The sequence below is a fragment of the Alligator mississippiensis genome, chromosome 13, assembly GCF_030867095.1.
Source record: "Alligator mississippiensis isolate rAllMis1 chromosome 13, rAllMis1, whole genome shotgun sequence".
NCBI lineage: Eukaryota > Metazoa > Chordata > Crocodylia > Alligatoridae > Alligator > Alligator mississippiensis.
In genome coordinates, this window is record NC_081836.1 from 4,359,349 (window position 1) to 4,372,401 (window position 13,053).

General features: G+C 47.8%; 1 long non-coding RNA gene across 2 annotated transcripts in view; it reads right to left on the reverse strand.

Annotated features, from left to right (window-relative positions):
- LOC109286280 (uncharacterized) overlaps positions 1–13,053 on the reverse strand; it is a 125,257-nt gene that overhangs the window by 46,528 nt on the left and 65,676 nt on the right. For both annotated transcript variants that reach the window (XR_009456167.1, XR_009456168.1), the window contains exon 4: positions 3,822–3,877. This is a non-coding gene — a long non-coding RNA (uncharacterized LOC109286280). The remainder of the gene's footprint in view (positions 1–3,821; positions 3,878–13,053) is intronic.

Here is a 13,053-nt window from a genome sequence, read left to right on the forward strand (position 1 = left end):
TCTGTCAAAGTCGACATGTTCCCAACTAAACATTTCAGCTGAACCAAAACTCTGCTCACTGATGGAAAACAGCTCCGTTGCAACAGGTTGCAAGCAGCTGTAGTCCTGAACCCGTAAAACCTCTGGCCCCAGGAAAAAAAGCGTTACTAGCCCATCTGCAATGGCGGGGAGTCGAAACAATCCGCGTAGGGCTACTCATTCAGGCATCCAGAGCAACGCAAGGTTGGCTCCTTGCGAGCCTCAAGGACTGAATCTTTCTGGAACGACAGCTTGGGGCACATCTACACGTGCATTAATGCACTTTAGTTAATGCACATTAAATGCAGTACCTCCATTGTGAAGTACTAGAAAAATGCACATTAGCCTATTTTAATGCACATTAGCTAAAGAGCTGGGAGCATTTATACACATACTTTTCTGTCCCGCAACGCGCCGTAGATGCACCGCTCGATGAATCGCGTCTGCTCCACCCACATAGGTCTTCACATTGCAACCCTGGGCCAGGGGAGCCTCTCCTTGCCTTGGGGTGTCTTCAAGCCTGGTGCCACACTCACTAAGGCTCCAGACGGGCTCCTCAGTCCTCCATTGGGACTTTGGGGAAGGTGGAGTATTTAATACAGGCAGCACTGCCTTTCCTAAACCACTGCAACCAGCATAAGATAAAAAACAGATTCTTCTAAACTTATTATAAATTCATCCATAGGCAGGTCTGACTTCCTCTGTGCAAGTTATGGGTAAGGTCCACTGCGCTGGGATGCCTCAGCAAGATACAATACCTTAGCTCCTAGACTGAGAAGCGGATTGCCCCTGCAGCAAACTTTCCGTGTCGGTCAAAAACTCAGCTCCAGCCACTGGTGTCCGCTCCCCTCCCTGCCTCTCCAGGTGGGGGCTTTCATGCTTTACCATCCCTGTGATCTTAGGCTTGGGCATGGGGGAAAATACATCAGGACCCAACAAGGTGGACAGTCCCCAGTTACAGTCCCATTACGGGCAACTGGTATTCTCTCTAGAGCAGTGGTCTTCAACCCGTGGCCTGCGGGCTGCATGCAGCCCAATCGGCACACGGGATACGTTTTTTTAAATGGATACACAGTCCGTTGTGTGGGTGCAACCCACATAACCCATTGAGAGCTGCACGTGTGGCCCACTATGGCAAGTACCACTGCTCTAGATGCACCTTACCCCAGACACTGTCTCACTTTCTGGTTCTTCCTTCCCAACAGCCTCTAACTGCACACTATGAGGCATGGTAATATCAAGCCGGTAAAATGAGGAACATATACCCCCCCATTAAAATATCAAGAAATAAAGAATGAAAGAATGAAAGAAAAAAGGTGTAGGTATAGGTATCTCTGTTATTCTCCATAGTACACCTACATAAAAGTGAGTGACTCAATAAGAAAGACAAGAAGCCTGGTAGATGACAGGACGGGTCCCTCCCTCCCATACGTGCAGTCTCCAAAGTTACTCGTTTCTTTAGGCTGGGGAAGATGACAAGCACGAGGGACATTTCATGCTTGAGCAGGAACTGTTGTGAAGGTGCCTGCATGCTGGACAGGTGTCTGATGAAAGGGAATGACGCTCAGTGGCCATGCACCTGTCATACAAATGACTAGGGCTGAAAAGGAAAGCCACAGGCAGAGGAAGGCCAAAGTAAAGTCTCCTTGTGCTCGCGTCTTCTCTGCTACAAGACGTGTCAGAGCTTAACCCCAAACAGCAGCTACCTCCAGCAGACAGGCAGAAGTCTGGATATTTCTAGGCACGCACGATCCCCCCACCTCACCCTCCAGTCACACACATAGAAACCATCCCTGAAAAGAAATTGCCCCCCGTACAGCAGCAAACCCTACCTTAATGAGCCGTGGAAGCCAATAAAAAGCTGCTACCCCAGTGACTGTGCAGGGCACCAAGACACAGTCATCATAGCAGCAGTGGGTAGAGAAAGAGGGGACCTCCCGGGGAAGAGGACAGCTCTCAGGGTGTCAGGGTTGTGCATCCTCACCATCGAAGCTAACAGGAGCTGCTGAGACTCAGCACCTTAGCACCCCAGGTGTGTGGTCCTTAAGGAAATGGTGGGGGAGCACAGGCAGTTATTTAAGTTGGGAACGTGGGATCGCCTTATGACCGATCGTTATTTCCATGCAGCGAGCAGATACCAAATAGCAGCACAGGTCTCCCCGCTCTGCGTGAAACAGGGCAGAAGATGGATGGTCAGGGGAGACCGCGTATCAAAAACGCAGAGTCGCAGAGATGTGCGTTTCCGCACACAAAATCAATACCTAAATATCCTAATAAAACTCCAAAGTGCACATCACAGAGCAACAAAACACCCCAAACAAGTTTAAAATAACAATAAATAGCAAAATAACACAATAAACCCAGCCACGCTAAGAAAGCAAGAGCACATTAAAATGTCAGGCCAATTACAAAAGGAAAAAGCGAACGCTCCTTTCTGCGCGAGGAAAACATTATGTGATTTGAGAGACATTTCCACTTCAATAATTGTACTGCTCAGCCGGCCCATCCATCAAAGCAGTAACTAGCTCATTTCATCTGGGCAGTCCCAGGTGAGTCTCAATATGGAGTTTGATCATTTCTGCCTTCTCCTGTCTTCCCACATCCAATGGGATGTTTTCAAGTCCTTACTGCGTTCCTTAAAGATATGCAGAATAGATAGACCAAGACAGACAATAAAAAAAAAAATTTAAATAAGACGAGGTCCCGAGCCTACGTCGTCAGCGTTGAGAAGAACCTGCTCAGGGAAAATAAAGGCGGACGCCAACTCTATCCAGGAGCTGCCACAGCAACCCTGCATGCATGCGCTCCCATGCTGGCACAAAACCCGTCTGCACAAGACAGCTCAAGCTCTGCAATAGGCATATAAGTGAAGCAATCAAATATTTTCAAGTGCTTAGCATTCGGCAACTTCCATCATTTTCAACAAATTGGAGTTTCCCATCATTTTTCCCCGTTGTTCTCACTGTTTGCACAGATTCATCCATTGCAAATTATGCTCGCTTCCCCCAACCCACCGCCTTACAACTCTGTACCTTTCACATGCTTGATATCCCATAACCAGATGTAGAAAGCGCTTGAGAAGACCCTATCGTTATCGGGTTTCCAGTTGGATTTTTAAAACCTGAGTGGCTTGGGTTAGCAATCATATTTCTGGGCATCTCATTCAACCAAACCTTTGGCCTTTCCCGGCAGGGCCTCATGGCAAATAAAGCTCTCCCCCTGACCCAGCACACACAAGTGGTACAAGAGCCGCTGTTGCAGCAAGCCTGCAGCCGTGGAGCCAGGCAAGACTATTTTTGCAGTCGGAGCCAGCGTCCTTGCTGCTATAAGAGGCACCAGGGAAAGAGATTGAAAAGCCCTTCAGTGAAAGAAATACGGATGCTGGAATAGCTTCATTATCCAAGCTCCTTAAAAGCAGACTGTAGGGTACGTTCTCCTTTTAACCTTTGTGTAAGTCCCATTAACAATAATGATGGGAGCCACGCATCCTCAAGGAGAGAGGAAAGTGACTGAGGAAGAGGGCGACAGGCTCCGAAAGCCCTTGCAATAGTTGCCTGGTTTTACCTGCAGAATTGGGACTTAGCTAGTACAGCCCTGCCAACCCCAAGGAAAAAATAATAATAGTGTCAAGTCCTCTACAATCACACAATTGACCTAAACATCCAGACATTCAACGTATTTTGCGTTCTTTTATTTGTCCTCCAAATGCTTGAGGCTCTCGTGTTCTGTTTTCAAGCTTTCCCTTGGCCGTGACGAGGCCTAGAAACTCGTTTGATTTTTTTTATTTGGAAACGGGAACTCACCTGTCCAGACGAGCCCAGGCACTGAAGGCTGTCAGGATGTGCAATATCGTTTGAATCTGTTAAAAAAAGAAAAAAAGAAAAGGAAAAAGGGTCATAAGATTGGCAATCCCCTAGACTGAAGCCAAGTGGGATTGAGTCCAGCTAGCTCCGGTATGCCTAGCCATGCTGCAGGCCCCCGAGCTGGAGTGCAATTCATCCCCCATCCCCTCTGCAGATCACAACCCCACAAACTTGTGCCCCGCAAAAGCCCCGCTTATCATCTGCCACCGTGCGTCAGCCTTTAAAATTTATCCTCCCGCTGAAGGGCTCCTCATTGGTAAAACCATTAAGTGTGTTGATTTGCAACCATGTGTATAGCCTTTCCGCTAAATTTGATCTCTTTTTTTGCTCATAAGGCAGCTACACTACATCGAGACACATTTATTTTAGCCGTTACATAGCTTAATGAACATTGATTCAGATTCTTAATTTTGACATTTTTTTTATGATGTTACAAAACGGTGAGGGATGCATTTCTTATTTGCTGGAAGACATTTTTTAATTTTTATTTTTTTTTCCCCACTTTGCAGTGGTGTCGAGAGGCATTTGGAGGGAAATTGGAATTCAATTAAAGACGTACAAAAACCAGCGGTTTCAAAGATAGTTTTTATTCGGTCAATAAAACTAATCTGAAGCGTGCGGCTTGTACGAGAAAACAAGTTTCTCTCCGCTCGTTTTGCGGTTAACATTCACGGATTGATTAAATAAAGGAAACATCGGTGACTTGGCAGATTAAAAATCTGGCCTACAAGTGACCAGAAACAATAACGCTGATGAGGATGAGCATCCAGTGGGGCGTCACACTGATTTCAATGGGAATAGGCGCCAAGGAGAGTTGGGTACCTAACATGCCTAAAACTGAGTATGGCCCCATCACCTTCAAGTGTCTAAACTAATAGATCTCATCCTCTCCCACCTGGTTTTTATTCATAGAGTGGAAAAGAAACAAGCTTTCCCATTTTCCAAATCCCTCCCGGTTTGAATAAACTACTAATGAAGAAAATATCCTCTTGGCACCCACTAGCTAAACTGAAAGCAAAAGTAATTAAGACAAGCGTATTTTCTGAAGAACAGAAACGGAAAGTGCTTACATTTGGGGAAATGTTAAATACCAGTGCTTGCTCCATTGTAAAGGCTGAAAATAACATATTCTTAATGCAGTGCATGACATTTATAAAGCTTGGGATGATCTCAGAAATTCAAGAGGTTTTCCCCCGGTTCGATATAGAGGCAGAAAAAAGCAGCACTGTCACTTGGTAAAATGAGGAAGACTCGCTGAGACAGCATCTTTATATCAGAATAAATGTAGGCCTTCGCTTGCCAATTTCAAGTTTAATGTTAAGTGGGTTTATTTTTTAATAAATGTTTCTTTCATTTAAATTTAATGATTTGAAGGAAGATATCAGATTGCAATTTTTTTTTTCATTAAAAAATGCCTGTGTGTGTATGCAGAATCCATTTCAACCTGCCTTGGCGTTCAGCAAAACGGTGTTAATCCAGTCATTCTCGTCTAGGGTGGCATGACATTTTTCTTTTCTTTTTTATGAAGGTGCTTGCACAATGTTAGCGCTCGTAGGCATGCAAACACCTACGCGGTTCACAAGATAAACCCAAAGATTTCCCACAGGAATCCGCGGTGTCCAAACCATTCTGACCTGCCGTGATCTTTTGGAGTTCTTTACAGCCAAAGAGGAATCGGGACTCATGGTCGAGGTGATCTCTTTTATTAGACCAACTCGATTTTTTGCAAAAAAATGTCTTTTTCGCACAAGCACCCTTCTTCAGGCATAGGAGGAAAGGGTGTTTGTGCCCGAAAGCTTGCAATTAAAGGTATTTTTTTTGCAAAAATCTAGTTGGTCGAACAAAAGATATCGCCTCTACCACGAGTCCTGATTCCTTTCTGCCTCTAGACCAATACGGCTACCTGTTATACCTTGCAAACAAAAGAATTGCTCTACTATTTTTCCATAGTCAAAAAACAAGTGCAAGCCAAAAGCTGGCATTTTCCAAGGAGGGACTGGAGTCTAATGAGGGTTGCCGTGAATCTCCAAAGGTTGAGAACCACTGCCTTATGTCTGAGCGCATGCATGCTCTTATACCCAGGGCTGTCAGTTAGGAAGGCGGCCAACACGCAAGAGGGCTGACATTTCTGGGGTCAGGGGTGGGTGGGAGAGAGGCTGTTTTTGCAGCAAATAGGTGCCGGTGAAGTGCAGTTGTGAGCCGGGCTGCACTGCACTGCCGTCGCCATCGCCACGTCAGTCATGGGGACCGAAGGATAAATGTCACACGCGAGAGCCCAGTCTCCCAGTATAAAAGGAAACTCTCTGGGAATGTCAGCCAGCATCTTGTGAGCACAGAGAGGTCAGTGTTAATGAAAGATGCTATCAGGAGAGCAGGCTCCCAGCCAGACAAACATAATTAGCAGTATTTGCGGAAGATGAACCTTGGCAAGTGACAGAGGAGATGGGGGGGCGGGGGGTGCAGGGGGGAGGGATGAAGAGGGGAACATATTCCTTTGCAATAGTTTTTTTGGGGGGAAAAGCACTGCCATTTGGAGGGCTTCCAAGCCAGAACAACAGCCTTGTGAATGACTATTTAATTAAAATCTGCACAGCATTTGGAGGGAGAAGAGCTCGGCGTGAATAAGCACAGCAATAAAATATGCATAGACTCCAGCATAAGTTCCCCTTTTTATGCTCGGGCCTTTGCTCTGCCTCTGCTTAAAGCATTGATGGCTTTTGATTCACTAGCTACAGTGAGGGGAGAGCATTTGCCAGCCACTATTTCAATCCTGCAGGGAGTTTTTCCAAGGGTTATAGCCATGCTATAGTTTAGGATGTGTCAGCGCTGGCATCATAAACACATATCAGAAATGCTATAAAAAATTCACTTCTGGCTGCAGTTCACCATCTTAAGGCTCAGACCAGAGAAGAATTTTCTTCCCCTTCCTAAAAAAAATCAATAAGGTCATTTTTAATTTACAGGAAACCCAGAAGAAGAAATTTCTGTAACAGTTGCAGAGGCTTTTTTTTTCTTTTCTTTTTGCACGTTGCTCAAAAAATGCTTTTAATGACGAGGCTTGTTGCTATGATGGGGTCATGCATCAGCTTGTTGACTGGGAGCCGGAGAAGAAGAATTAATATTATTTGGATAACGGTAGCACTCAAAGAGCATGAGCAAGGCTGGTGCTTCGTTCCCCAATGGTGAAAGTCATGCCCTGGGAGCTTCTGGCCAAGCCAAATAAGATAAAGGAAGAGCAGTTCGAGCCGAGTGAGCAACACATATTTAGATTCGCCGAGTCTCTTTAAGTGCTGTTTGCCCAGAAGCAAGATGCTTTTTGTTTCTATTCTGAGCAGTGAGCCTGGTTTTTTTAAATAAAGCTAAAGGAAATTTCAAAGTAAAAAGTTTGTTGGAGGTTTTTTTGTTTGTTTGGGGTTTGTTTGTGGTTTTTTTGGGGGGGGGGGGGCGGGGGGTCCATACTAAAAACTAATACCATGGTTTCACCCTTTAAATACTGCATTTTGGTTTCGTTCAGCAAAGAAGCCTTTTCCAAATAGAACTGGCTGACAAAAATCGCCGCAAGATGTTTTATCACTTTTGGCATTAAAGAAAGGTGCAGTTGAAATTTTGCTCAGCTCTGGTTATTAACGCTGTGTGAAACACAAACCCGAAAAGTTTTGCCATAGGTCATGTAGGGAGAGTCTGAGATCCCAGGGGACTGAACACAGACCTCCTGAAGCCCAGTCTAGCGCCTTCCTGCCCCCATGTAGCTAGCATATATTGAGCAGGGGGTTGGAGAAGATGTGACCTCCTGAGATCCCTCCCAACCCTAATTTTCTATGATTGCCAAGCTTGGCTAGACCTGGCGAGGGAGGGGATCCTCTCTCGGAAGCAGCCTGGGAGCCACTACAGCAGCCTCCGTGATCTGCTGTTCAGGACGGGCCACGAGTGGCTCTGCCACCCATATTATAGCAGATCCAGCAGCCCTCAGCTAGCCCAAATTCCTGGCCACTCTTTCTGAGCATGCTCCCTGTGGAGACCAGGCCTCATCTATCAGACCCTGCATAAAAGGTGGGACCAGATCTTCCCTGTTATCCCCACTCCTGCCAACTACCTTGCTGACCTGAATCCCACGCTGGGTTACACCTTAACTTGAATGGCACGGGCAAAGCCCGGACCCACTGGGACTCAGAGTTTCCTGCGTGGGCTAGAACCCGGCAGGGGGCAGTGATACCCAGCTGAGCTAATGCAGAGCCTTGCAGCAGCTTAAGCTTTTAAATGAGGACTCTCGGCTGTTTTGCAGGCAGTGCAAAAGCTTCCCTTTAATCTTTGCAGTTTTACAGTTCAATCTCTTTTCGGGTGCTTAGACGAGTAATCTTGTCATCTCTCTTGCCGTCCTTGCGAAAAGCTTCAGCTTAAATCCCTTCCCATCCCCTCTTCTGTGTGTATTGGAGCCAATTTTAAAACAGGCCTGGAGCAGAGATGTGATGAATTGAACTGTGGGGAGGAGGAGACAGGGAGAGGCGGGGGAACCACATGCACAAGGCAACGGGACTGGGTGGCTCAGGGGATGTGCTGTGGGAGCTGGAGACTCTTCTGCTGATTCAAATCTATCCCCTGCTCTGAAGGGACATGCTATCTTATGGCTTTTTGCTGTAAATCCTGGACCAGCGGCCAGGTTTCAACATGGCATAAGCCATCAAAACTCTCAGCAGAGAAGCCAAAGAGTTGACTGGACCAGGGAGCCCAAGTGGCCTTCTCAGGCCGGTATCATCTCCTCCAAGTCAGGACGGAGGCCTTTGAGGATAATCCACACCACTACAACCTGCTCTGTGGCCTTTCTTCTCCCTAGCAATTAAGCTGGCACCATTATGACTGAAAGAGGCCATGGGGGGAGGAGAAGGGGGGATGACAGAACAGGCCTGTTGCTCCCAATGGAGCCAAGAGTGTTGCCTCCAAGCCATGAAATATGAATGAAGATTTTTAAAAAGCACCAGCATGCCCCTAATTGGAGCATTTTGTAGCCTAAATGGGGACCCTTCATCATCCACCCGGTGGGAGAGCGGTGAGCAGAACCTCGCGCAGGCGGCGGGGAAGGCCTAGCCATTAACATTTAGGAACAAAAGCTGCAATGAGCACGCACAGCCTAAATTAGCTCCCGGGAGAGCCACGCGCGTCACAGCCGCAACGTCTGATTTCCCTACCACGCTCCTGGTGGGCATATTTAAGCAGGAGGAAAAGAGGCTGGTCTTTATCTCTGTAGCCATTAAAAGGAGCAGCCGGACCACTCCCAGATCCCTCAGACATCAGCAGCTATAATGGCACCAGGGGGTTAAAGAGGGATAAGGTGCCATTTGCTGCTGCTTTGCTTCTCGGAGGCGCTGAGCCAGCAGGAGAGGGAAAGAGAAAAATGATGCACAGGGGCTCGCAGGTACAGCTGGAGAACTGCTGCTAGGCCGGTCCCCGCGCTCCCGCCGCCTGGCGCTAAGTGCTGCGCCAGGATCCTGCCCCTCCGCTGAAGGCATCAGACGCCTCTCTGCAGAAAGGCTCGTGGAGAGCAGCAGGAAGGGGTGGTGGGTAATACGCTGCCTCGTCCCACCCACCCAAGAGAACGGGACCCCCATCCCAAACTCCAGTAAGCTGCCTCCCATCCAGCCCCATGCTCTTCTCACCCCACTCTGCCAAGGCACCTCTGCACGGACCTGTAGCCCCCAGTTTCCCCCTCGCGTTTCCACACATCCAAGCATCTTATCCCTTGCTCCATGCAGCTCTGCCAAGGCACCCCAATCCATAACAGCAACCATCACCTGCTGCTTACATCTCCCACTATAGCAAGGAAACATAAGACAGATGAACCAAACCCAGAATAGCTGATATCCCACTACTTAGGACACTCCTTTGTGATGGGGAAGACCCATGCCCAAGCTTCTTCTTGGCCTGATTTCAAACAGGGATGTAACCCATGTTTGCGGTGGGAAATCTCCAAAGTAAAGGACTTTGGGCTAGTCTGAGCTATCATGCCCTTCCCCTGAGCCTGAGAAACAAATTGCAAGCTTTTTGTGCCTGAAAGCTTTCACAGACTCAGATTGTAGAGTCAGAAGGGACCCCAAAGGATCATCATGTCTGACCCCCTGCCCCAGGCAGGAAAGAGGACCAAGGTCAGACATCAGCTTGCAATTAAAGATTTTTTTTTTTGCAGAAATCTTATCTAATAAAAGATATCACCTCTGCTATTGAGCCCTGATTGAGAAAGAAATAGGTATCCTCCGATGAGCAATATTTGAGTGGAAACTCCTGACCAGCCTTACTCAGTAAGTCCATACTGAGCAGGTCTACACCATGCTAGACAATGATAGCGATCCCCACTTGAAACTTGTAAAAAAGTCAGGTAGCTGCTTTCGGCACATGCCCATGGTACACCAGCGCCTCCCAGGCTCAGGCATGCCTGTAAGCCCAGCTTTGCTCCAGCAATGCTACGTACATTTTATGGCAGGCAGTGTAAGGAGAGACGAGGTGCACCGGTAGGGCATGTTTTCACAGCGGGACTCCCAGCTGCTGTCTGACCCAGTGTGGACATGACCGTTGTGTTCAAAAGTCACCGGGGGAAGTTTTCAAGAGAGTGTCTAAGTGACTTAGGGGCCTGTGTCTTGTTGACTTTCAACATATTCCTGAGGAGGAAGGTACACATTACACTTAGACCATGCTCAAGGCACTTAAAATGTGAGTATTTGCATGTCAAAGCTCATTAACTTATGTTAGGTGCCCTCAGAGCGTTTCAAAGTTATGACACTTCAGGTGAGGGTTAATGCTGGTCTGTGCTACCTAGCTCCTGTTAGGGTAACTTCAGCCCACTTCATGGCCCTTAATAAGCCTGAAGACCTGAACCCCAGGAATTAACCCCCAAGTGAAGGTGAGATATGCATGCACAAGACTGGATAGGGAGGACACGGGTGCCAAGGCCTAGATTCTGCTCTTTCTGTGAATAAAAAGGGGTCTCTGCTCTCCAGAGCTCCCAGACCCACAGCAAAATGTAATACATCCCTGACCTGGCTGCATTTCCACCCAGACAGAAACTTTTAGTTGAAAGCATTTCCAGATCTCAACATTTTCTTTCCTTTGGGCGGGAGGCGGGGAAGAAAACGATGCTCGGTTTTCTGATGTTGGAATGGAACATTTTTACAGAAAGTGTTTTTGGGGAAAGAAGCCTTTTAACCCGGCTTCCCAGGGTTATCGGATGTTAAGTTTCAGGTGAAAAATTAAACTTTCTTACAAAAAAAAAAAAAAAAAATCATAGCTGTTTCCCACAAAAAATAAAATAAAAGCATTAATTCAACTTCCAAACCCAGTGGAGAGGAGGAGACTGAAAATCTTGGTAACCCACGTGGAAACCCCGAATGCAATGTGCCGGTTCAGACAGACCTGTCATTCAGATGAACTGGGACATCTTCTAACAGGATCAGAGTGGCCGTACCAGGGCCCTGACGTGCGCTCTGCAGGGCACGGGAACGGCCGCTAGCTTCGTTCTCTTCCAAGTCAGGAGAGGAAGCCTTAACATCCATCCTATGAATGGTTGAAGACAGACTGAAGCAGGCGGTGAAAGATAAGAGGCAGCACCTGGAACAGCCCAGGGCTATTATTTTCCATTATGATCTCGTTAAACGCCACTGCCAAAGAGAGAAGATTCCAGGACTAGCCTCGGGGCAGACATTTACTTAAGCGGCAGACGACTTGCATGGGCAGTTAGCCTCATGCACAATTATTGCCCGATGCTTTCCATAGCTATGCATCTTCACTACTGCACAGTTATCTGGAGCCTGCCTGATCGACCGTGGAGAGAGCTGGCAGCAAAGGAAAGGGGCCAGCTGAGAAGGGCTGAGCATCCCAAACTAGACCTAGGCAAGGGGGAATGGTTGGCCAAGAGCTGGATGCATGAGGAAGAAACCAACCAAAAGGAGACTACAGGCCAAGGGGCCATCCTTAGTACTCCGGGTGGGAGAGTCTGGGTAAAAATGGCAATCTGGCTACATTGGCCAGTATATTGGCCACAAGTAGGCTAAGAAGCATCTGGATCTGGGACCCTACCTCAAATATACCGACAAGAAGAATCAGCTGAGTTTGTCTTCCACGCTGTCCTAAATGCCAGATCACAAACCCAGCCCTCTCTAGACTTGCCCACCTACTGCCCCTCGCTCACATGCGTGGCACCTGGGATGGAGCTTGTCTGACAGGAGAACTGATATTGGGAGCACAGACTACCTAAGCATCCAAGGTCTGGCATGGCCGCAGGAACCCTTGCAAGCCGCCGCTTGTGACTAGCTCTCTAACTAGCCTACCCAGTGCTATCAGGAGCCATCAGCAAAGCCAAGGTAACATCAGACCCAGCCATTTCCACCATCCGGGGACTTAATGTGACATCTGCTCTCCTTATGCTGCTAGTTGCAGCTTCTGCCATGGCTTGACTGAGAAAAGTCTACAAGAGAGGCAAGCACAAAGGCAAGCTCTCTCTACCACGTGTCTCTCCCTCCCTCATTTACAGCTTCTCTAGAAGAAGAGAGAGAAGCATTTCCCCCTGGGGAATCCAGTCCCTGCAGGCTCCAGCAACACAGTATGCAATCCTATAGCTTTCCCTCTGGACCGCAGCCCCGCACAGTTTGGTTTTGCTCCGGCGCGGCCCCCTGGAGATATCAAACAGCAGGCAAGAATTAGTCTAAACCTCCCCATTTAATCTCCACAGCACTCCAGACCGTGCAGGCAGCTCATTAATAGCCAGCTTCAGAAGAACCTGTTTCCCCTCATACAATGCTCAGTCTAGCTAAGGAATAAAGGCTTTCATTTGCCACTGAAGGCAGAAACACCGGTGAGAGATCATGGGGCTGAGAAAAGCACAGCTGATGTCAAGGGTAATGTGCATTGTTGGGAGCAATTTGCTGCTTCTTGGGTTCCCAGTGTCGTGACCCATCTTTTGAGCCTTATCCTATGAAAAGAGAACAGCCAGGCTGCACCCGCCCCGCTTCCCCATCTCTGACGTTGGCCAGCACCTGCTGCTCCCGGTGGAAAGGGCATGAAACAGTACAGCTTTCCCCAGCCGAAGACTTCCAAGGATATAGCAGCCCTTTGCAATCCCATCTGCAAGACATAGTTCTCCTAACGCACCCCAACATGCTTCTTCCCAAACACATCATCTTCCTCATAT